This window comes from Rhipicephalus sanguineus, chromosome 10 (assembly GCF_013339695.2).
Source record: "Rhipicephalus sanguineus isolate Rsan-2018 chromosome 10, BIME_Rsan_1.4, whole genome shotgun sequence".
NCBI lineage: Eukaryota > Metazoa > Arthropoda > Arachnida > Ixodida > Ixodidae > Rhipicephalus > Rhipicephalus sanguineus.
This window is the reverse complement of record NC_051185.1, coordinates 107,876,840-107,898,909: the sequence shown is the minus strand read 5'-3', so window position 1 is coordinate 107,898,909 and position 22,070 is coordinate 107,876,840. Positions and strand designations below refer to the sequence as shown.

Sequence of the window (22,070 nt, the reverse complement as noted above, 5' to 3'; positions counted from 1 at the left end):
GGGCTTAGGGGGCAACCCTGACGTACCGAACGCTGCACGTTAATGGGGGCCCCCAGACTCTTATTTACAATCAACCTCGTCGTGCAGTTTCGATACGCCAGAGCCACTCCCTCACAGATAACGGAACCAAGGTTAACATGATTTAAAACAGAAAACAAAATGCTATGATCGACACAGTCAAAGGCCTTTTCGAGGTCAATCTGAAGGATGGCAGCTCGTTCATCTAAATAGTCACACCATTCAAGTATGCTGCGCGCTTTGTGGATGTTGACAACAATAGACCGTCCTTTGATCCCACAAGTTTGATGAGGTCCGACGATGTCTTTAATCGCAGTCTGAAGTCTTCGAGCTAAGACCTTCATATATATCTTATACTCAACGTTAGAAAGAGCTATTGGCCTGTACCCAGAAACGGATCTTAACTTATCTGCGTTGTCTGTCTTTGGTATAAGTACCGTGTAGGATGACCTGTATGACGGCGGCAATGTGTTTAATTTGTAAGCTTCATTAAAGATAACTGCGAGGATAGGGCATATTTCGTTCTTAAAGTGTTTATAAAAGGCAGCGGTAAATCCGTCTGGCCCGGGCGATTTTCCAGGGTTAAGCTTCTCTATTGCTACTTCAACTTCAGCAACAGTTATTGGCCGTTGCAAACTGTCTTTTCTTTCCTCGTCCAGGCGGGGCAAAACTGGTAGAAATTCGTTCTTGAATTTTTCAGTGTCTACATCATGCAAGCCGAATAGCGCCTGATAATGCTCAAAAAAAGCTCTTTTGATGCCGTCTGTATCAGTCGATGCGGTGCCACGCCATTCTATTTCGATAATGTGATTTTTCTCGGCTCGTGCTTTTTCCATGCGCAACGCACGTTTCGATGGCATTTCACCGGCAGCTGTGTCCTCGGCCCTTGCCCTCACAAGCGCGCCCCGATAACGCTGTTCGTCTAGTTGCTCTATCGTCTGTTTCACTTTTCTTATGTCTTCAATCCATTTACCGGGGGCTCGGCACTCGTGCTTTAGTAATTTATCAAGGAGCGCCTTTAACTCCGCCTCCTTCTTTCGCTCAGCATGCCGAATACATGTAGCCCTTTCGATTGCTTTTAATTTTAAGGATTCCTTGCATAATTCCCATTGCTGCCAAATATAAAGGTTTTTACTGGGGTCTAATTTGCCGATTTCGTCCATTACGGATAAATTAAATTCTTCGTCCTGCAGAAGTTTACTATTAAATTTCCATAATTCCCAGGAGAATGACCTATTTTCCCTTGACCTTCCAATAGAGCACTGGACTAAGCAATGATCTGAAAAAGAAACGGGGACGACTTCGTATCTGCTACATTCCGGAAGGATGTCGAGGGAAACATAAAGACGATCAAGTCTAGCGTGACTAGGGCCTTCAAAGCGAGTGTACTTTATTGCACTCGTACTTTGGAGACTTTCCGCAACATCCTCTAGGTTCCACTTTGCCACAATGCGTGTCAGGATATCGGTGCTTTTGTCTCTGAAAGTACGAGTGCTCGTTTTGTCTTGCGCACTGAGTACGCAGTTAAAGTCACCGAGCACTATTAAATTTCTGCCGTCAGCCATTCGTTCTTCTAAACCGAGAAAGAAGAGGGCCCTTTCCTCGACCTTGTTGGGCGCGTATATACACACAATACGCCAATCGACGTTGTTCAGTGAAAAGTCAAGAGAAGCACACCGGCCAGCCGCACACGAAAAATGAGCATTCACCTGAAGCCCAGCCAACTTCTTCACAAAAAGTATGCAGCCAGCCGATGTGCCCACTGCGTGACTAACGACAACATAAAATCTAGACGCGAAACGTTGCACCATGCTGCCGGTCTCTTCTTCACCGTCAACTTTCGTCTCCTGAACTGCCAGGACGTCAATGTCGCGTTCCGTTAGAAGTCGGTAAAGCTGGCTTTGCTTTCTCTTCCCTGCCAATCCTCTAACGTTTATAGTGGCGACAGTTAACGGGGAGACAGACGCCATTTTTAACAAAAAGAAAAGAGACCAGCAGCATTGTGCCTACCTGTCGCGTCCAGCACGGGGCTAGACGGCGCCATTGCCGGCGGTTCCGTCCGGCGGCACTGTCGGGACTTGCCCTACGGGCTCCACGTTGCCGGCACGCTTATCGGCCGTAACGTTCGGGCGCGGCCGAAGAGACGGCCGCCGTCCCTGAGCAGTCTTTGCGGGGGGTTCGTCGACTCCAGGCGCTGTTGCTTCAGCACCGTCGTTGCTCGCCTGAGGGTGGGGCCGCTTCGAGGCCGCGGTGGCACTGGTCGTTGTGGGGACGCCGCTCTTCTCGGGCGGCAACTCGTTGGCACTTTTAAGCTCGCCGCCCTTGGGTGGTGGTGGGCTCGTCGTGGTCTTTACTGTCGCCTCGGATGTCCCAGTCGAGTCGCCCGCTGCTCTTTGAAGCGTTGGTGTGACGCCCTTGCGAGCGTCGCCACTTGTAGCCTCTGAGAGAGCTTGCGTTTCCGGCTGCTTGGCCTTCGACCCAGACGAGTCGCCTGCTGCCTGGTGGTCCGCCGCAGCATCCGCCTTCGGGGCGTCGGAACCGGAAGGTGCCGACGCGTCCAGTGGCCCCACCTGCTTTTTTGCCTCGTCGATTCCCCGGGCTGCCTCCTCAGCCTCGGCAACGTCCATTAGTTGTTCGTTGTCGTCCGCCCTTGGAAGTCCGGTCGCCGACGCGTAGGTACGGACGCAGTCCGCGTCCGCGTGCCCATAACGCCGACACTTAGAACACCGGGGCACCCTGCAGTCGCGGCGCACGTGGCCCGTGCCGTGGCAGCGAAGGCACTGCATCGCCCGCCCAGGCACAACCACGAGGGCCAACTCTCCGGCGACTCGGACCTGATGGGGAAGGTCGTCCACCTTGAGTCCCGGCTTCAGCTTGAGCAGGACGGTTCTAGTTGTGGAGCCTTTTTCCCTCATTCCTTGGACGCGCCACCTCTCACGCGTCACCTCGGTGACGTTGCCGAAGACTGCAAATGCCGTCCGGATGTCTTCGTCTTGGACGCCATGAAGCATCCAGTGCAGTCGAAGTTTAACCTGTTGGTCCTCAGGGTCGATCACAATGCACCGACGACCTTTGACCTTCAATTCCTTTAGCGCTGCCAGTTTCTTCGTGGCTTCGCCGGTGTTCAGGGTCACCGCCCACACATGGTTAATTTGGTATGCCCCTAACGCCACGACGTCAGGGAGCACACCAGCCGTGATGAGGGCGTCTCTGAAGTCCTCGACCTTGTAGGGCCGCTCACGCACGTCTCCGTGCAAAAACAACGTGTTGTGAACAACACGGCCAGTGGGCAGAGTAGGCAACACAATCTCGTATGCGTTATCTTCTTCGGCAGCCATCCTGTTACCGCGGCCGGCACGGGCCGCTATCACCGCTCCATCGGAGCCGATCATCCTGCGACCGTTCGCTGGCGCGTCCGGAAGTAGAATGAGCATGGTATGGCCGATGGCGGGAGACACCGCTTTACGACTCTACTTGTAACTACCAATGTGCTCTTGTCAATAACATCAATGTGTAATTATTGAAGTGTGACTAATGAGTGCGACTAATAAAAATAAAAAAACAGCAGTATACATTGTAGAGAATAACTAAAAAAGCAGAAAAAAAAGAAGGTGCCATCAGCACTCGGTGTTCCCAGGTGGTCTCCCTCCCAAGTACTGACCGAGCCCAATGCTGCTTAGCTTCGGGGATCGGACGAGAACCGGCGCATTCAGCATGGTATGGCCGATGGCGGGAGACACCGCTTTACGACTCTACTTGTAACTACCAATGTGCTCTTGTCAATAACATCAATGTGTAATTATTGAAGTGTGACTAATGAGTGCGACTAATAAAAATAAAAAAACAGCAGTATACATTGTAGAGAATAACTAAAAAGCAGAAAAAAAAGAAGGTGCCATCAGCACTCGGTGTTCCCAGGTGGTCTCCCTCCCAAGTACTGACCGAGCCCAATGCTGCTTAGCTTCGGGGATCGGACGAGAACCGGCGCATTCAGCATGGTATGGCCGATGGCGGGAGACACCGCTTTACGACTCTACTTGTAACTACCAATGTGCTCTTGTCAATAACATCAATGTGTAATTATTGAAGTGTGACTAATGAGTGCGACTAATAAAAATAAAAAAACAGCAGTATACATTGTAGAGAATAACTAAAAAAGCAGAAAAAAAAGAAGGTGCCATCAGCACTCGGTGTTCCCAGGTGGTCTCCCTCCCAAGTACTGACCGAGCCCAATGCTGCTTAGCTTCGGGGATCGGACGAGAACCGGCGCATTCAGCATGGTATGGCCGATGGCGGGAGACACCGCTTTACGACTCTACTTGTAACTACCAATGTGCTCTTGTCAATAACATCAATGTGTAATTATTGAAGTGTGACTAATGAGTGCGACTAATAAAAATAAAAAAACAGCAGTATACATTGTAGAGAATAACTAAAAAAGCAGAAAAAAAAGAAGGTGCCATCAGCACTCGGTGTTCCCAGGTGGTCTCCCTCCCAAGTACTGACCGAGCCCAATGCTGCTTAGCTTCGGGGATCGGACGAGAACCGGCGCATTCAGCATGGTATGGCCGATGGCGGGAGACACCGCTTTACGACTCTACTTGTAACTACCAATGTGCTCTTGTCAATAACATCAATGTGTAATTATTGAAGTGTGACTAATGAGTGCGACTAATAAAAATAAAAAAACAGCAGTATACATTGTAGAGAATAACTAAAAAAGCAGAAAAAAAAGAAGGTGCCATCAGCACTCGGTGTTCCCAGGTGGTCTCCCTCCCAAGTACTGACCGAGCCCAATGCTGCTTAGCTTCGGGGATCGGACGAGAACCGGCGCATTCAGCATGGTATGGCCGATGGCGGGAGACACCGCTTTACGACTCTACTTGTAACTACCAATGTGCTCTTGTCAATAACATCAATGTGTAATTATTGAAGTGTGACTAATGAGTGCGACTAATAAAAATAAAAAAACAGCAGTATACATTGTAGAGAATAACTAAAAAAGCAGAAAAAAAAGAAGGTGCCATCAGCACTCGGTGTTCCCAGGTGGTCTCCCTCCCAAGTACTGACCGAGCCCAATGCTGCTTAGCTTCGGGGATCGGACGAGAACCGGCGCATTCAGCATGGTATGGCCGATGGCGGGAGACACCGCTTTACGACTCTACTTGTAACTACCAATGTGCTCTTGTCAATAACATCAATGTGTAATTATTGAAGTGTGACTAATGAGTGCGACTAATAAAAATAAAAAAAACAGCAGTATACATTGTAGAGAATAACTAAAAAAGCAGAAAAAAAAGAAGGTGCCATCAGCACTCGGTGTTCCCAGGTGGTCTCCCTCCCAAGTACTGACCGAGCCCAATGCTGCTTAGCTTCGGGGATCGGACGAGAACCGGCGCATTCAGCATGGTATGGCCGATGGCGGGAGACACCGCTTTACGACTCTACTTGTAACTACCAATGTGCTCTTGTCAATAACATCAATGTGTAATTATTGAAGTGTGACTAATGAGTGCGACTAATAAAAATAAAAAAACAGCAGTATACATTGTAGAGAATAACTAAAAAAGCAGAAAAAAAAGAAGGTGCCATCAGCACTCGGTGTTCCCAGGTGGTCTCCCTCCCAAGTACTGACCGAGCCCAATGCTGCTTAGCTTCGGGGATCGGACGAGAACCGGCGCATTCAGCATGGTATGGCCGATGGCGGGAGACACCGCTTTACGACTCTACTTGTAACTACCAATGTGCTCTTGTCAATAACATCAATGTGTAATTATTGAAGTGTGACTAATGAGTGCGACTAATAAAAATAAAAAAACAGCAGTATACATTGTAGAGAATAACTAAAAAAGCAGAAAAAAAAGAAGGTGCCATCAGCACTCGGTGTTCCCAGGTGGTCTCCCTCCCAAGTACTGACCGAGCCCAATGCTGCTTAGCTTCGGGGATCGGACGAGAACCGGCGCATTCAGCATGGTATGGCCGATGGCGGGAGACACCGCTTTACGACTCTACTTGTAACTACCAATGTGCTCTTGTCAATAACATCAATGTGTAATTATTGAAGTGTGACTAATGAGTGCGACTAATAAAAATAAAAAAAACAGCAGTATACATTGTAGAGAATAACTAAAAAAGCAGAAAAAAAAGAAGGTGCCATCAGCACTCGGTGTTCCCAGGTGGTCTCCCTCCCAAGTACTGACCGAGCCCAATGCTGCTTAGCTTCGGGGATCGGACGAGAACCGGCGCATTCAGCATGGTATGGCCGATGGCGGGAGACACCGCTTTACGACTCTACTTGTAACTACCAATGTGCTCTTGTCAATAACATCAATGTGTAATTATTGAAGTGTGACTAATGAGTGCGACTAATAAAAATAAAAAAAACAGCAGTATACATTGTAGAGAATAACTAAAAAAGCAGAAAAAAAAGAAGGTGCCATCAGCACTCGGTGTTCCCAGGTGGTCTCCCTCCCAAGTACTGACCGAGCCCAATGCTGCTTAGCTTCGGGGATCGGACGAGAACCGGCGCATTCAGCATGGTATGGCCGATTTTTTTTTTTTTTTTTTTTTCTTTATTACCTGGCTTTGGTACAAAACACATGAAACCAACAACACTAAAATTAAAACCACCCGATGTACAAAGTACACGTGGTGACTGTGTAGTCAACCAGCATGGAGCTGGTATCGTCTAGTTAAAATTCGGGCAATGTCACCAGCAGCTGTAGTCTTGAGAGCCACTCGGGTGGTTCCGGTTCCACTTTATATAATTCTAATAACCAATGAATGCTCTCTCTAAAGTACGCTCGAGCAGGCCGCGCATCTTTGTCAAAGTGGTACCCAGCCATTCGCGATCTCCACAAAGAGTGGAGGCCCAGGAGCATAACTGCGTCAAACGGAACGCCGTCTTCATTCTTTACGCTCAAAAACCGAATGCCATACGGGTGCAGTGGGAATTCTTTTTTGACTGTTCTCTGTAATACGTCCCAAAAATAAACCCCTTCCCAACAATGTAGAAAAACATGGTCTATCGTTTCGGGCAATTTGCAAATAAAACAATGACTACCCCATGGCAAAAAGCAACCCCTTGTCTCCAAAAAGGCTTTGACAGGCAACGTTCCGGTATGAAGTTTAAAGAAAAAGGTCTTTGTTCCCGGCTGCACCTGCATTTTTTTAACTCTCTTTAATACATTGCTACCTGGGCCTCCACTGTACAAGGACCTGTACAACGGCACTGGGAAAACAATGTCGCACAAGGCAAAATAAAGCTCTTTTCTTTTTACATTCCAAAGGTACTCTCTCGAAAATCTTACAGAAAGAAACCTGACACTAGACACTATTTCTTTATAGTAACCGCCAATCCCTCCCACACAATCTTCGATAGTAACAACATACTCAGGGAGATATCTACCGAGTCGCATTTGACACAGTGTGCGCAGGAAGGGATCAGTGACGTCTCTAAAAACAAAAAACGGTTAACAAGCTGCCGCAAAAAGAGGTGACCAAGTCCCAGCCCCCCATCTTTGACCCGTCGAAACAAGTTGGTACGGCTGCATCGCTCCCACTCAGAAGCCCAGACAAATATGGCAAATATTCTGTGAAACTTCTGCACATTAGTCCGGGAGCAATGCAGCACCTGCATTACGTACCACAACTTGCTGATAAAAACAAGTTACAAACAGTGGCTCTGGCAAAGATCGATAAGGCGGCTCCTTTCCACTTGTCGGCTTTCTCCCGTATATCTTTCGCCTGACCTTTCCAATAATGATCGCTGTCGCGATAACCATCGAGCGGGACGCCCAAATACCTGCCCGGGGTCGTCACCCAAGGCACGTTAGCGAAGTGGTCAGGTTTGGTTGGCCACGATCCGTGCCAGAGCCCTAGGGACTTCGACCAGTTAACTCCGCTCCCTGTAGCTTGGCTGAATGCACGCACGGTTTCGACAGCCTGTTCGATACTACGTTTGTCCCTTGAAAAAATAGCCACATCGTCCGCATATGCAAGCAGCTTAACTTGTGCTGCCTGTAACTCAAAACCATTGATTCTACGTTCATTGACAATTTTGAGGCACAAAGTTTCAATATACATGCAAAATAACAAAGGGCTGAGGGGGCAACCCTGACGAACCGAACGCTGCACACTAATGGGGGCCCCCAGACTCTTATTCACGATCAACTTCGTAGTGCAGTTTCGGTACGCCAGGGCCACTCCCTCGCAAATAACAGAACCAAGGTTAACATAATTTAACAGAGCAAACAAAATTCTATGGTCAACACAATCGAACGCCTTTTGAAAATCAATCTGTAAGATGGCAACTCGCTCATCTGAATAATCACAGCATTCAAGTATGCTGCGCGCTATGTGAATATTGGTCACAATCGATCGCCCTTTGATACCGCACGTTTGATGAGGCCCAACGATGTCTTTAATCACAGTCTGTAGTCTGCTAGCCAAAACCTTCATATAGATTTTGTATTCTACGTTAGTAAGGGCTATTGGTCTATACCCTGAAACAAATTTTAGCTTATCTGGATCTTCGGTTTTGGGTATAAGTACCGTGTGGGAAGACCGGTATGACGGTGGTAATGTATTAAATTTGTAAGCTTCATTAAATATGGCTGTGAGGATAGGGCTTACTTCATGCTTAAACTGTTTATAAAAAGCTGCGGTGAATCCGTCGGGGCCGGGTGATTTGCCAGGATTTAACTTGTCAATTGCTATTTCAACTTCGGCCGGAGTTATTAGCCTTTCCAAACTCTCCTTTCTTTCATCGTCAACGCGGGTCAAAACAGGCAGATACTCGTTCTTAAATTTTTCGAAGTCAATGTCCTGCGCGGCGAATAATGCCCGATAATGCTCAGTGAAAGCCTTTTTAATGCCCTCTGTATCGGTTGTTACCGATCCGCCCCATTCTATCTCGTAGATGTGGTTTCTTTCGGCACGTGCTTTTTCCAAACACAGCGCGCGCTTCGATGGCATTTCACCCGCGGCTGTGTCCTCTGCTCTTGCCCTCACCAACGCACCGCGATAACGTTCTTCGTCCAGTTGCTCAATCTTTTGTTTTACTTTTCTGATGTCTTCTAACCATTTTCCGGGGGCTCGGCATTCCTGCTCGAGTAGCTTATGAAGCAGCATTTTTAATTCCTTCTCCTTCCTTTTCTCTTCGTGCCGAATACACGTAGCCCTTTCAATTGCTTTCAATTTCAAAGATTCTTTACATAATTCCCACTGCTGCCAAATACGAAGGTTTTCACTAGGGTCTAATTTGGAGATACGATCATTTACTGTTAAATTAAACTCCTCGTCCTGCAATAGTTTACTATTTAATTTCCATGTTTCCCACGCGAAAGAGGTGGTTCGCTTGGTGATTCCGATAGAGCACTGTACTAGGCAGTGGTCCGAAAACGACACCGGGACTACATCGTAGCTGGTACATTGCGGAAGGATGTCTACAGTTACGTAGACGCGGTCGAGTCTTGCATGGCTAGGGCCTTCGAAACGCGTGAACTTTACTGCACTCGTACCGTGAATACATTCAGCTACGTCCTCAAGGTCCCAGCTTTCGACAATACGCGTCAAAATGTCGGTGCTCTTGTCTCTGAAACTCCGAGTGCTCGTTTTGTCGTGCGCACTAAGGACACAGTTAAAATCGCCCAACACTATTAACTGCTTTCCTACACTGAGCCGTTGTTCAAGGCTATGAAAATACACGGCCCTTTCTTCGACCTTGTTGGGCGCGTACACGCACACTACACGCCACTCGGAGTTGTTCAGAGAAAAGTCGAGCACAGCAGATCGGCCAGCCTCACACGTAAAATGGGCGTTCACCTGCAGCCCCGGCAACTTCTTAACAAATAGGATGCAGCCGGCCGATGTGCCCACTGCGTGGCTAACTACAGCAAAAAAGCGAGACGTGAAACGCTGCACCATGCTGCCGGTCTCCTCTTCGCCATCCACTTTAGTTTCCTGCACCGCTAGGACGTCTATATCGCGTTCCGTTAAAAGCCGATATAGCTGGCTTTGCTTCCTTTTGCCTGCCAGTCCTCTGACGTTAAGGGTGGCCACTTTTAACGAACGCGCAGGTGCCATTTTAACGAGCGGAAAGGAGACCAGCAGCACTGTGCTTACCTCTCACGTCTAGCACGAGGCTAGACGGTGCCATCGCCGGCAGTGCCGTCCGGCGCAACCGCTGGAGCTTGTCCAACGGGTTCGGCGTTGCCGCCACGCTTGTCGAAAGTCACGTTCGGGCGCGGCCGCAGGGACGACCGCCGTACTTGCGCTGTCTTTGCAGGAGGTTCCTCTACGCCAGGTGTCGTCGGCTGGGTACCGTCGTTGCTACTCTGGGGGTGGGGGCGTTTCGACGCCGCGGCGGCATTGGCAGGCGTATGGACGCCACTCTTTTCCGGCTGTGGCTCTTTGGACGTATCAATGTCGCCGACCTTTGCAGCTCGTTGACTGTCGGTCGCTTTCCCCGTCGTCTCCTTTACCACAGCCGATTCAACCGCCGCCCTTTCCGTTGCTGGAACGACACCTTTGCCGGTGTCGCCTCCTGCGGACGCTGCTGGCAGGACCTGTGATGACGGCTCGTTGCCCGTTGGCCCAGACGAGTCAGCTCCACGTTGCTGGCCCCCAGGGCAGTCCGACTTCGGGGCATCACCGCCGCAAGGCGCCGTCGTGTCCAGTGTGCCCGCTGCTTTCTCGCGTCTTCCGTGCCCCTCGCTGCCTCTTCAGCCTCGGCAACGTCCATCAGTTCCTCGTTCTCGTCCGCCTTTGGCTGCCCGGTCGCCGACGCGTACGTACGGACGCAGTCCGCGTCCGCGTGTCCATAGCGCCGGCACTTCGAGCACCGGGGCACCCTGCAGTCACGGCGCACGTGTCCCGTGCCGTGGCAGCGCAGGCACTGCATTGCACGCCCGGGCACCACCACGAGGGCCAACTCGCCGGCGACACGAACCTGGTGGGGCAGGTCGTCCACCTTGAGTCCCGGCTTCAACTTCAGGAGCACGCTCCTCGTGGTTGAGCCCTTTTCTCGCATGCCCTGGACGCGCCAACGCTCACGCGTCACCTCGTTGACGTTTCCGAACGCAGCGAAGGCTGTTCGGATGTCTTCGTCCTGCACGCCGTAGAGCAGCCAATGCAGGCGAAGTTTCACCTGCTGGTCTTCAGGGTCGAAGATGACACACCGGCGCCCTTTCACCTTCAGCTCCTTCATGGCGGCCAGTTTCTTTGTGGCTTCTCCGGTGTTCAGGGTGACCGCCCAGACGTGGTTAATCTGGTAAGCTCCCACCGCCAGCACGTCGGGTAGAACACCAGCAGTCGCAAGGGCGTCTCTGAAATCTTCGACCCGGTAAGGCCTCTCACGCACGTCTCCGTGCAAGAACAACGTGTTCTGTACGATACGACCGGTAGGCAAAGTAGGCAGCACGATTTCGTAGTCCTTATCATCGTCGACGGTGATCCTGTTACCGCGGCCGGCACGGGCCGCTATCGCCGCTCCATCGGAGCCGTTCATTCTTCGTCCGCTCGCTAGCGCGGCCGGAAGTAGAATCAGCATGGTATGGCCGATGGCGGGAGACACCGCTTTACGACTCTACTTGTAACTACCAATGTGCTCTTGTCAATAACATCAATGTGTAATTATTGAAGTGTGACTAATGAGTGCGACTAATAAAAATAAAAAAACAGCAGTATACATTGTAGAGAATAACTAAAAAAGCAGAAAAAAAAGAAGGTGCCATCAGCACTCGGTGTTCCCAGGTGGTCTCCCTCCCAAGTACTGACCGAGCCCAATGCTGCTTAGCTTCGGGGATCGGACGAGAACCGGCGCATTCAGCATGGTATGGCCGATTTTTTTTTTTTTTTTTTTCTTTATTACCTGTCTTAGGTACACAACATATATTACATTCAACACTTGTAAAAACACCCAATGTACACAGTACATACGGTGACTGAGCTGTCAACCAGCGTCACGCTGGTGTCGTCATATTAAAATTCGCGTAATGTCACCAGCGGCTCTACTGTTGGGAGCCACTCTGGTGGTTCCGGTGCTGCCTTATGAATTTCTAGAAACAAATGAATACTTTCTCTAAAGTAGGCTCGTGCAGGCCGAGCATCTTTATCAAAGTGATAACCTGCCATTCTCGATCGCCACAAAGAGTGGAGGCCCAAGAGCATGATGGTGTCTAGAGGAACCCCGTATTCATTGTCGACATTCAAAAACCTAATGCCGTACGGGTCCAGAGGTAAATCTTTCTTAATAGTTCTTTGTAAGACATCCCAAAAATAAACCCCTTCCCAACAATGCAAAAAAACATGATCTATTGTTTCTGGTACCTTGCAAATTAAACAGTGTGTACCCCACGGCAAAAAGCATCCCTTTCGCTCTAAAAAAGTTTTGACCGGTAACGTTCCTGAATGAACCTTAAAGAAGAATGTTTTTGTTCCGGGCTGCACATGCATTTTTTTAACTCTCTTTAACACATTGCTACCTGGGCCTCCACTGTACAATGACCTATACAACGGCATAGGCAAGACAACATCACAAAGAGCAAAGTAAAGTTCCTTTCGTTTCACATTGGCTAGATATTCTCTCGAAAACCGTACGGTAAGAAATTTCACACTCGACACTATTTCTTTATAAAAGCCACCAATCCCTCCTACACACTCCTCAGTTGAGACAACATACTCAGGCAACAGTCTACCTAGTCGCAATTGGCATATGGTGCGCAAGAAAGGATCACTGACATCCCTAAAGAACAAAAACCTGTTAACGAGCTGACGGAAGAAGAGGTGACCCAGTCCGAGCCCCCCGTCTTTTACCCGTCGGAACAAGTTTGTACGGCTGCACCGTTCCCACCCAGAAGCCCAGACAAACGTGGCAAATATCCTGTGGAACTTTTGCACGTTAGTCCGTGAGCAATGCAGCACCTGCATAACGTACCACAGCTTGCTGATGAAAAACAGGTTGCAAATAGTGGCTCTGGCAAAGATCGATAGGGCACCTGCTTTCCACTTCTCTGCTTTCTCTTGCGTATCCTTAGCCTGACTTTTCCAATAGTGATCGCTGTCGCGATAACACTCCAGCGGGACGCCCAAGTACTTGCCCGGGGTCGTCACCCAGGGCACGTTAGCAAAGTGGTCTGGTTTCGATGGCCACGATCCGTGCCAGAGCCCTAGACACTTGGACCAGTTAACACCGCTCCCTGTAGCTTGACTGAAATCACGCACAGTTTTGACAGCCAGTTCTATACTGTGTTGGTCCTTTGTGAAAACGGCTACATCGTCTGCATACGCAAGCAGCTTGACTTCAGCTGCATGTAGCCGGAAACCATTGATTCTGTTGTTGTTGATTACCTTCAAACACAAGGTTTCAATATAAAGACAAAATAACAGGGGGCTGAGGGGGCAACCCTGCCGAACCGAACGTTGCACACTAATGGGGGCCCCCACACTCTTATTTACTATCAACCTGGTCGTGCAGTTTCGGTACGCCAGGGCCACTCCCTCGCAGATGACAGAACCGAGGTTAGCGTGATTTAATACAGCAAACAAAATTTTGTGATCAACGCAATCAAAAGCCTTTTCCAGATCTAACTGTAATATGGCAACATGCTCATATGAAAAATCACAATATTCCAGTATGCTCCGCGCTTTATGAATGTTTAAGACAATAGATCGCCCTTTGATGCCACATGTCTGGTGAGGCCCGACGATGTACTTTATGACTGTCTGCAATCTTCGAGCCAATACTTTCATATAAATTTTATACTCAACGTTGGTTAGGGCTATGGGTCGATACGCTGTTAGAGATCTGAGTTTATGTACATCCTCGGTCTTGGGTATGAGAACAGTGTGGGAAGACCTGTATGATGGAGGCAATGTGTTCAATTTATACGCTTCGTTAAATATAACCGTTAGGATCGGGCTAATTTCGCGTTTAAACATTTTATAAAAGGCGGCAGTGAATCCATCCGGTCCTGGGGACTTTCCAGGATTTAACTTGTCTATAGCGTGCTCCACTTCGGCCACTGTTATTGCACGCTCTAAACTTTCCTTCCTTTCGTCGTCCAGACGGGGTAAACCAGACAGAAATTCATTTTTGAAACTTTCAAAGTCTACGTCGTGCAATGCGAATAGCGCCCGATAATGTTCCGTGAAAGCTCTTTTAATGTCATCTGTATCTTTTGATAAGGTACCACCCCATTCTATTTCGTGTATGTGGTTCCTTTCGGCGTGCGCTTTTTCTAGGCATAGCGCGCGTTTCGTAGGCGTTTCGCCTGCAGCGGTGTCCTCTGCCCTTGCCCTCAGCAGCGCACCCCGATAACGTTCTTCGTCCAGCTGCTCTAACTTTTGTTTTATTTTTCTGATGTCTTCTTTCCAATTTCCAGGGGCTCGGCATTCCTGCTTGAGTAGTTTATCAAGCAGCGCTTTTAATTCAGCCTCTTTCCGTTTCTCGTTATACCGAATGCACGAAGCCCTGTTAATTGCTTTTAATTTTAAAGTTTCTTTGAGTAGCTCCCACTGTTGCCAAATGTGCAGGCTTTCACTAGGGTCTAATTTGTTAATTTCCTCCATTACATACGAATTATATTCTTCATCCTCCAGGAGCTTGCATTTAATTTCCAGGTTTCCCACGAAAAAGAGTTGTTTCTCTTGGTAATTCCGATAGAGCACTGAACTAAGCAGTGGTCAGAAAAGGACACCGGCACTACCTCGTAACTAGCACATTCAGGAAGTACTTCGACTGATACATAAATACGGTCGAGTCGTGCATAGCTTGGGCCTTCGAAACGCGTATACTTCAGTACACCCGAACAGTGGAAACTTTCGGCAACGTCCTCAAGATCACAGTTTCTCAACGATTCTCAATAACACATCTGTGCTCTGATCTCTAAAAGACCGAGCGCTCGTTTTGTCCGTGGGAACTGAGGACGCAGTTGAAATCCCCTACAATACTAGCTTCCTTCCTGCACTTAGCCGTTGCTCAAGGCTACCAAAGAACAGGGCCCTATCTTCAGCCTTGTTGGGCGCATATGCGCATACGACACGCCACTCGGTGTTGTACATTGAGAAGTCAAGAGAGGCACACCGACCCGACGCACACGAAAAGTGAGCGTTCACCTGAAGCCCCGGCAACTTCTTAACGAAAAGTAAGCATCCAGCCGATGTGCCCACTGCATGACTAACAACGACAAAAAATCTAGACGCGAAACGCTGCACCATGCCGCTGGTCTCCTCCTCGCCGTCGACTTTCGTTTCCTGAACTGCAAGCACGTCTATCTCTCGTTCCGTTAGAAGTCGGTAAACCTGGCTTTGCTTTCTTTTTCCTGCCAGTCCTCTAACGTTTATGGTCGCGACCTTTAACGGGCAGTCAGGCGCCATTTTACCGAAAAGAAAAGGGACCAGCGGCACAATGCCTACCTCTCGCGTCTAGCACGTGGCTAGACGATGCCGTCGCCGGCGTTGCCATCCGGCGCAGGTACTTGGACTTGCCCCACGTGCTCCGCGTTGCCGCCGCGCTTGTCGGCCGGAACGTTGGGGCGCGGTCGAAGGGATGACCGCCGTACTTGGGCGCTCTTGGCGGGTGGTTCCTCGTTGGCAATTACGGTCGCTTCAGTACCATCGTTGCTGGTCGTGGGGTGGGGGCGCTTGGAGGCCGCGGTGGCATTGAGCGGCGTGTGAACGCCACTCTTCTCCGGTTGTGGCTCGTTCAAGTTTGTAGGTTCGCCAACCTGGGGTGCTGGTGAACTCGACGTGACTGCCGGCGACGCGTCGGTTGACACACTCGACTCGCCCGCCCCTCTATGAAGCGTTGGTGCCTTGCCCTTTCGGGTATCGCCTCCTGACGCCGCTGGGACGACTTGTGTTGCTGGCTGGTGGCCCTTTGTCCCCGACATGTCGCCTACAGCTGGTTGGTCCACCGGCCCGTCTCCTTTCGGGGCGTCACCGCTGGAAGGCGTCGACGTGTCCTCTGGTCGTGACCGCTTTCCTGCCTCGTCGATTCCCCTCGCAGCCTCCTCCGCCTCGGCGACGTCCATGAGCTCTTCATTTTCGTCGTCCTTTGGCCGCCCGGTCGCCGACGCGTAGGTTCGGACGCAGTCCGCGTCCGCGTGTCCGTAACGCCGGCACTTCGAACACCGGGGCACCCTGCAGTCCCGGCGAACGTGTCCCGTGCCGTGGCAGCGCAGGCACTGCATTGCACGCCCGGGCACCACCACGAGGGCCAACTCGCCGGCGACACGAACCTGGTGGGGCAGGTCGTCGACCCTTACTCCCGCCTTCAGCTTCAGCAACACAGTCCTTGTGGTGGAGCCCTTCTCTCGCATGCCTTGTACGCGCCAACGCTCTCGGGTAACCTCGGTGACGTTCCCGAATGCAGCGAAAGCGGTCCGGATGTCGTCATCTTGGACGCCGTGAAGCATCCAATGCAGGCGCAGTTTGACCTGCTGGTCCTCAGGGTCGAAAACCACACACCGGCGGCCTTTGACCTTCAGCTCCTTAACCGCTGCTAACTTCTTCGTGGCTTCACCGGTTTTCAGTGTCACCGCCCAGACGTGGTTGATCTGGTACGCCCCTAACGCCACGACGTCAGGGAGCACACCAGCCGCGGCGAGGGCGTCTCGGAAATCTTCCACCTTGTACGGCCGCTCACGCACGTCTCCGTGCAAAAACAACGTGTTGAGAACAACACGGCCAGTGGGCAGAGTAGGCAGCACAATCTCGTAAGCGTTATCTTCTTCGACAGCCATCCTGTTACCGCGGCCGGCACGGGCCGCTATCGCCGCTCCATCGGAGCCGTTCATCCTGCGTCCGTTCGCTTGCGCGGCCGGAAGTAGAATGCATGGTATGGCCGATGGCGGGAGACACCGCTTTACGACTCTACTTGTAACTACCAATGTGCTCTTGTCAATAACATCAATGTGTAATTATTGAAGTGTGACTAATGAGTGCGACTAATAAAAATAAAAAAACAGCAGTATACATTGTAGAGAATAACTAAAAAAGCAGAAAAAAAAGAAGGTGCCATCAGCACTCGGTGTTCCCAGGTGGTCTCCCTCCCAAGTACTGACCGAGCCCAATGCTGCTTAGCTTCGGGGATCGGACGAGAACCGGCGCATTCAGCATGGTATGGCCGATGGCGGGAGACACCGCTTTACGACTCTACTTGTAACTACCAATGTGCTCTTGTCAATAACATCAATGTGTAATTATTGAAGTGTGACTAATGAGTGCGACTAATAAAAATAAAAAAACAGCAGTATACATTGTAGAGAATAACTAAAAAAGCAGAAAAAAAAGAAGGTGCCATCAGCACTCGGTGTTCCCAGGTGGTCTCCCTCCCAAGTACTGACCGAGCCCAATGCTGCTTAGCTTCGGGGATCGGACGAGAACCGGCGCATTCAGCATGGTATGGCCGATGGCGGGAGACACCGCTTTACGACTCTACTTGTAACTACCAATGTGCTCTTGTCAATAACATCAATGTGTAATTATTGAAGTGTGACTAATGAGTGCGACTAATAAAAATAAAAAAAACAGCAGTATACATTGTAGAGAATAACTAAAAAAGCAGAAAAAAAAGAAGGTGCCATCAGCACTCGGTGTTCCCAGGTGGTCTCCCTCCCAAGTACTGACCGAGCCCAATGCTGCTTAGCTTCGGGGATCGGACGAGAACCGGCGCATTCAGCATGGTATGGCCGATGGCGGGAGACACCGCTTTACGACTCTACTTGTAACTACCAATGTGCTCTTGTCAATAACATCAATGTGTAATTATTGAAGTGTGACTAATGAGTGCGACTAATAAAAATAAAAAAACAGCAGTATACATTGTAGAGAATAACTAAAAAAGCAGAAAAAAAAGAAGGTGCCATCAGCACTCGGTGTTCCCAGGTGGTCTCCCTCCCAAGTACTGACCGAGCCCAATGCTGCTTAGCTTCGGGGATCGGACGAGAACCGGCGCATTCAGCATGGTATGGCCGATGGCGGGAGACACCGCTTTACGACTCTACTTGTAACTACCAATGTGCTCTTGTCAATAACATCAATGTGTAATTATTGAAGTGTGACTAATGAGTGCGACTAATAAAAATAAAAAAACAGCAGTATACATTGTAGAGAATAACTAAAAAAGCAGAAAAAAAAGAAGGTGCCATCAGCACTCGGTGTTCCCAGGTGGTCTCCCTCCCAAGTACTGACCGAGCCCAATGCTGCTTAGCTTCGGGGATCGGACGAGAACCGGCGCATTCAGCATGGTATGGCCGATGGCGGGAGACACCGCTTTACGACTCTACTTGTAACTACCAATGTGCTCTTGTCAATAACATCAATGTGTAATTATTGAAGTGTGACTAATGAGTGCGACTAATAAAAATAAAAAAACAGCAGTATACATTGTAGAGAATAACTAAAAAAGCAGAAAAAAAAGAAGGTGCCATCAGCACTCGGTGTTCCCAGGTGGTCTCCCTCCCAAGTACTGACCGAGCCCAATGCTGCTTAGCTTCGGGGATCGGACGAGAACCGGCGCATTCAGCATGGTATGGCCGATGGCGGGAGACACCGCTTTACGACTCTACTTGTAACTACCAATGTGCTCTTGTCAATAACATCAATGTGTAATTATTGAAGTGTGACTAATGAGTGCGACTAATAAAAATAAAAAAACAGCAGTATACATTGTAGAGAATAACTAAAAAAGCAGAAAAAAAAGAAGGTGCCATCAGCACTCGGTGTTCCCAGGTGGTCTCCCTCCCAAGTACTGACCGAGCCCAATGCTGCTTAGCTTCGGGGATCGGACGAGAACCGGCGCATTCAGCATGGTATGGCCGATTTTTTTTTTTTTTTTTTTTCTTTATTACCTGGCTTAGGTACAAAACACATGAAACAAACAACACTAAAATTAAACCCACCCAATGTACAAAGTACACGTGGTGACTGTGTAGTCAACCAGCATGGAGCTGGTATCGTCTAGTTAAAATTCGGGCAATGTCACCAGTGGCTGTAGTCTTGAGAGCCACTCGGGTGGTTCCGGTTCCACTTTATATAATTCTAATAACCAATGAATGCTCTCTCTAAAGTACGCTCGAGCAGGCCGCGCATCTTTGTCAAAGTGATACCCAGCCATTCGCGATCTCCACAAAGAGTGGAGGCCCAGGAGCATGACTGCGTCAAACGGAACGCCGTCTTCATTCTTTACGCACAAGAACCGAATGCCATACGGGTGCAGTGGGAATTCTTTTTTGACTGTTCTCTGTAGTACGTCCCAAAAATAAACCCCCTCCCAACAATGTAGAAAAACATGGTCTATCGTTTCGGGCAATTTGCAAATCAAACAATGACTACCCCATGGCAAAAAGCAACCCCTTGTCTCCAAAAAGGCTTTGACAGGCAACGTTCCGGTATGAAGTTTAAAGAAAAAGGTCTTTGTTCCCGGCTGCACCTGCATTTTTTTAACTCTCTTTAATACATTGCTACCTGGGCCTCCACTGTACAAGGACCTGTACAACGGCACTGGGAAAACAATGTCGCACAAGGCAAAATAAAGCTCTTTTCTTTTTACATTCCAAAGGTACTCTCTCGAAAATCTTACAGAAAGAAACCTGACACTAGACACTATTTCTTTATAGTAACCGCCAATCCCTCCCACACAATCTTCGATAGTAACAACATACTCAGGGAGATATCTACCGAGTCGCATTTGACACAGTGTGCGCAGGAAGGGATCAGTGACGTCTCTAAAAAACAAAAAACGGTTAACAAGCTGCCGCAAAAAGAGGTGACCAAGTCCCAGCCCCCCATCTTTGACCCGTCGAAACAAGTTGGTACGACTGCATCGCTCCCACTCAGAGGACCAGACAAATATGGCAAATATTCGGTGAAACTTCTGCACATTAGTCCGGGAGCAATGCAGCACCTGCATTACGTACCACAACTTGCTGATAAAAAAACAAGTTACAAACGGTGGCTCTGGCAAAGATCGATAAGGCGGCGCCTTTCCACTTGTCGGCTTTCTCCCGTATATCTTTCGCCTGACCTTTCCAATAATGATCGCTGTCGCGATAACCATCGAGCGGGACGCCCAAATACTTGCCCGGGGTCGTCACCCAAGGCACGTTTGCGAAGTGGTCAGGTTTGGTTGGCCACGATCCGTGCCAGAGCCCTAGGGACTTCGACCAGTTAACTCCGCTCCCTGTAGCTTGGCTGAATGCACGCACGGTTTCGACAGCCTGGGTTATACTACGTTTGTCCCTTGAAAAAATAGCCACATCGTCCGCGTACGCAAGCAGCTTAACTTCTGCTGCTTGTAACTGAAAACCATTGATGCTATGTTCATTGACAATTTTCATGCAGAGAGTTTCTATGTACATGCAAAATAACAGGGGGCTGAGGGGGCAACCCTGACGAACCGAACGTTGCACACTAATGGGGGCCCCCAGACTCTTATTAACGATCAACCTCGTAGTGCAGTTTCGGTACGCCAGGGCCACTCCCTCGCAGATGACAGAACCAAGGTTAACATAATCTAACAGAGCAAACAAAATTCTATTGTCAACACAATCAAATGCCTTTTCAAAATCAATCTGTAAGATGGCAACTCGCTCATCTGAATAATCACAACATTCAAGTATGCTGCGCGCTATATGAATATTGGTAACAATGGATCGCCCTTTGATACCGCACGTTTGATGCGGCCCAACGATGTCCTTAATCACATGACTGCAGTCTGCGAGCCAAAACTCTTCATATAGATTTTGTATTCTACGTTAGTAAGGGCTATTGGTCTATACCCTGAAACAAATTTTAGCTTATCTGGGTCCTCGGTTTTGGGTATAAGTACCGTGTGGGAAGACCGGTATGACGGTGGCAATGTATTTAATTTGTACGCTTCATTATATATGACTGTGAGGATAGGGCTTACTTCGTGTTTAAACTGTTTATAAAAAGCGGCGGTGAATCCGTCAGGACCGGGTGATTTTCCAGGATTTAACTTTTCTATTGCTACTTCAACTTCGGCTGAGGTTATTGGCCTTTGCAAGCTCTCCTTTCTTTCATCGTCCACGCGGGGCAAAACAGGCAGATACTTGTTTTTATTTTTTCCAGGTCTACGTCGTGCTCGGCGAATAATGCCCGATAATGCTCAGTGAAAGCCATTTTAATCTCCTCTGTATCGGTTGTTACCGACCCGCCCCATTCTATCTCGTGTATGTAGTTTCTTTCGGCACGTGCTTTTTCCAAGCATAGGGCGCGTTTCGATGGCATTTCACCCGCAGCCGTATCCTCTGCCCTTGCCCTCACAAGCGCGCCCCGATACCGTTCTTCGTCCAGTTGCTCTAAGTTTTGTTTTACTTTTCTGATGTCTTCTATCCATTTTCCAGGGGCTCGGCATTCCTGCTCGAGTAGCTTATCAAGCAGCAGTTTTAATTCCTTCTCTTTCCTTTTCTCTTCGTGCTGAATACACGTAGCCCTTTCAATTGCTTTCAATTTTAAAGATTCTTTACATAGTTCCCACTGCTGCCAAATACAAAGGTTTTCACTGGGGTCTAATTTGGAGATTCGATCATTTACAGTTAAATTAAACTCCTCGTCCTGCAATAATTTACTATTTAATTTCCATGTTTCCCACGAGAAAGAGGTGGTTCGCTTGGTAATTCCGATAGAGCACTGTACTAAGCAGTGGTCCGAAAACGACACCGGGACTACGTCGTAACCGGTACAATGCGGCAGGATGTCCACAGATACGTAAACGCGGTCGAGTCTTGCGTGGCTAGGGCCTTCGAAACGCGTAAATTTTACTGGCCTCGTACCTTGAATACATTCTGCCACATCCTCGAGGTCCCAGCTTTCGACAATACGCGTCAATATATCCGTGCTCTTATCCCTGAAACCCCGAGTGCTCGTTTTGTCGTGCGCACTAAGGACACAGTTAAAGTCGCCCAACACTATTAACTGCCTTCCTGCACTGAGCCGTTGTTCAAGGCTGTGAAAAAACACGGCCCTTTCTTCGACCTTGTTGGGCGCGTACACACACACGACGCGCCACACGGTGTTGTTCAGAG

The 22,070-nt window shown here is 49.1% G+C and overlaps 16 non-coding genes and 3 pseudogenes across 16 annotated transcripts; all 19 read right to left on the bottom strand.

The window, feature by feature from the left end:
- Positions 1–3,630: 3,630 nt before the first annotated feature.
- LOC119372865 (5S ribosomal RNA) lies at positions 3,631–3,749 on the bottom strand. Its single transcript, XR_005179753.1, has one exon. It is a non-coding gene; the product is annotated as a 5S ribosomal RNA (ribosomal RNA).
- Positions 3,750–3,911: 162 nt separating this feature from the next.
- On the bottom strand, positions 3,912–4,030 carry LOC119372863 (5S ribosomal RNA). Its single transcript, XR_005179751.1, has one exon. It is a non-coding gene; the product is annotated as a 5S ribosomal RNA (ribosomal RNA).
- Positions 4,031–4,193: 163 nt separating this feature from the next.
- On the bottom strand, positions 4,194–4,312 carry LOC119372862 (5S ribosomal RNA). Its single transcript, XR_005179750.1, has one exon. It is a non-coding gene; the product is annotated as a 5S ribosomal RNA (ribosomal RNA).
- A 163-nt stretch (positions 4,313–4,475) lies between these two features.
- On the bottom strand, positions 4,476–4,594 carry LOC119372861 (5S ribosomal RNA). Its single transcript, XR_005179749.1, has one exon. It is a non-coding gene; the product is annotated as a 5S ribosomal RNA (ribosomal RNA).
- Positions 4,595–4,757: 163 nt separating this feature from the next.
- Positions 4,758–4,876, bottom strand: LOC119372860 (5S ribosomal RNA). The gene has a single exon (XR_005179748.1). It is a non-coding gene; the product is annotated as a 5S ribosomal RNA (ribosomal RNA).
- A 163-nt stretch (positions 4,877–5,039) lies between these two features.
- Positions 5,040–5,158, bottom strand: LOC119372858 (5S ribosomal RNA). Its single transcript, XR_005179747.1, has one exon. It is a non-coding gene; the product is annotated as a 5S ribosomal RNA (ribosomal RNA).
- A 164-nt stretch (positions 5,159–5,322) lies between these two features.
- On the bottom strand, positions 5,323–5,441 carry LOC119372857 (5S ribosomal RNA). Its single transcript, XR_005179746.1, has one exon. It is a non-coding gene; the product is annotated as a 5S ribosomal RNA (ribosomal RNA).
- A 163-nt stretch (positions 5,442–5,604) lies between these two features.
- On the bottom strand, positions 5,605–5,723 carry LOC119372856 (5S ribosomal RNA). The gene has a single exon (XR_005179745.1). It is a non-coding gene; the product is annotated as a 5S ribosomal RNA (ribosomal RNA).
- A 163-nt stretch (positions 5,724–5,886) lies between these two features.
- LOC119372855 (5S ribosomal RNA) lies at positions 5,887–6,005 on the bottom strand. Its single transcript, XR_005179744.1, has one exon. It is a non-coding gene; the product is annotated as a 5S ribosomal RNA (ribosomal RNA).
- A 164-nt stretch (positions 6,006–6,169) lies between these two features.
- On the bottom strand, positions 6,170–6,288 carry LOC119372854 (5S ribosomal RNA). The gene has a single exon (XR_005179743.1). It is a non-coding gene; the product is annotated as a 5S ribosomal RNA (ribosomal RNA).
- Positions 6,289–6,452: 164 nt separating this feature from the next.
- Positions 6,453–6,571, bottom strand: LOC119372782 (5S ribosomal RNA; annotated as a pseudogene).
- Positions 6,572–11,747: 5,176 nt separating this feature from the next.
- Positions 11,748–11,866, bottom strand: LOC119372781 (5S ribosomal RNA; annotated as a pseudogene).
- Positions 11,867–17,035: 5,169 nt separating this feature from the next.
- Positions 17,036–17,154, bottom strand: LOC119372853 (5S ribosomal RNA). Its single transcript, XR_005179742.1, has one exon. It is a non-coding gene; the product is annotated as a 5S ribosomal RNA (ribosomal RNA).
- A 163-nt stretch (positions 17,155–17,317) lies between these two features.
- Positions 17,318–17,436, bottom strand: LOC119372851 (5S ribosomal RNA). The gene has a single exon (XR_005179740.1). It is a non-coding gene; the product is annotated as a 5S ribosomal RNA (ribosomal RNA).
- A 164-nt stretch (positions 17,437–17,600) lies between these two features.
- Positions 17,601–17,719, bottom strand: LOC119372850 (5S ribosomal RNA). The gene has a single exon (XR_005179739.1). It is a non-coding gene; the product is annotated as a 5S ribosomal RNA (ribosomal RNA).
- Positions 17,720–17,882: 163 nt separating this feature from the next.
- Positions 17,883–18,001, bottom strand: LOC119372849 (5S ribosomal RNA). Its single transcript, XR_005179738.1, has one exon. It is a non-coding gene; the product is annotated as a 5S ribosomal RNA (ribosomal RNA).
- Positions 18,002–18,164: 163 nt separating this feature from the next.
- Positions 18,165–18,283, bottom strand: LOC119372848 (5S ribosomal RNA). Its single transcript, XR_005179737.1, has one exon. It is a non-coding gene; the product is annotated as a 5S ribosomal RNA (ribosomal RNA).
- Positions 18,284–18,446: 163 nt separating this feature from the next.
- Positions 18,447–18,565, bottom strand: LOC119372847 (5S ribosomal RNA). The gene has a single exon (XR_005179736.1). It is a non-coding gene; the product is annotated as a 5S ribosomal RNA (ribosomal RNA).
- A 163-nt stretch (positions 18,566–18,728) lies between these two features.
- LOC119372779 (5S ribosomal RNA) lies at positions 18,729–18,847 on the bottom strand (annotated as a pseudogene).
- Between the last annotated feature and the right edge of the window lie 3,223 nt (positions 18,848–22,070).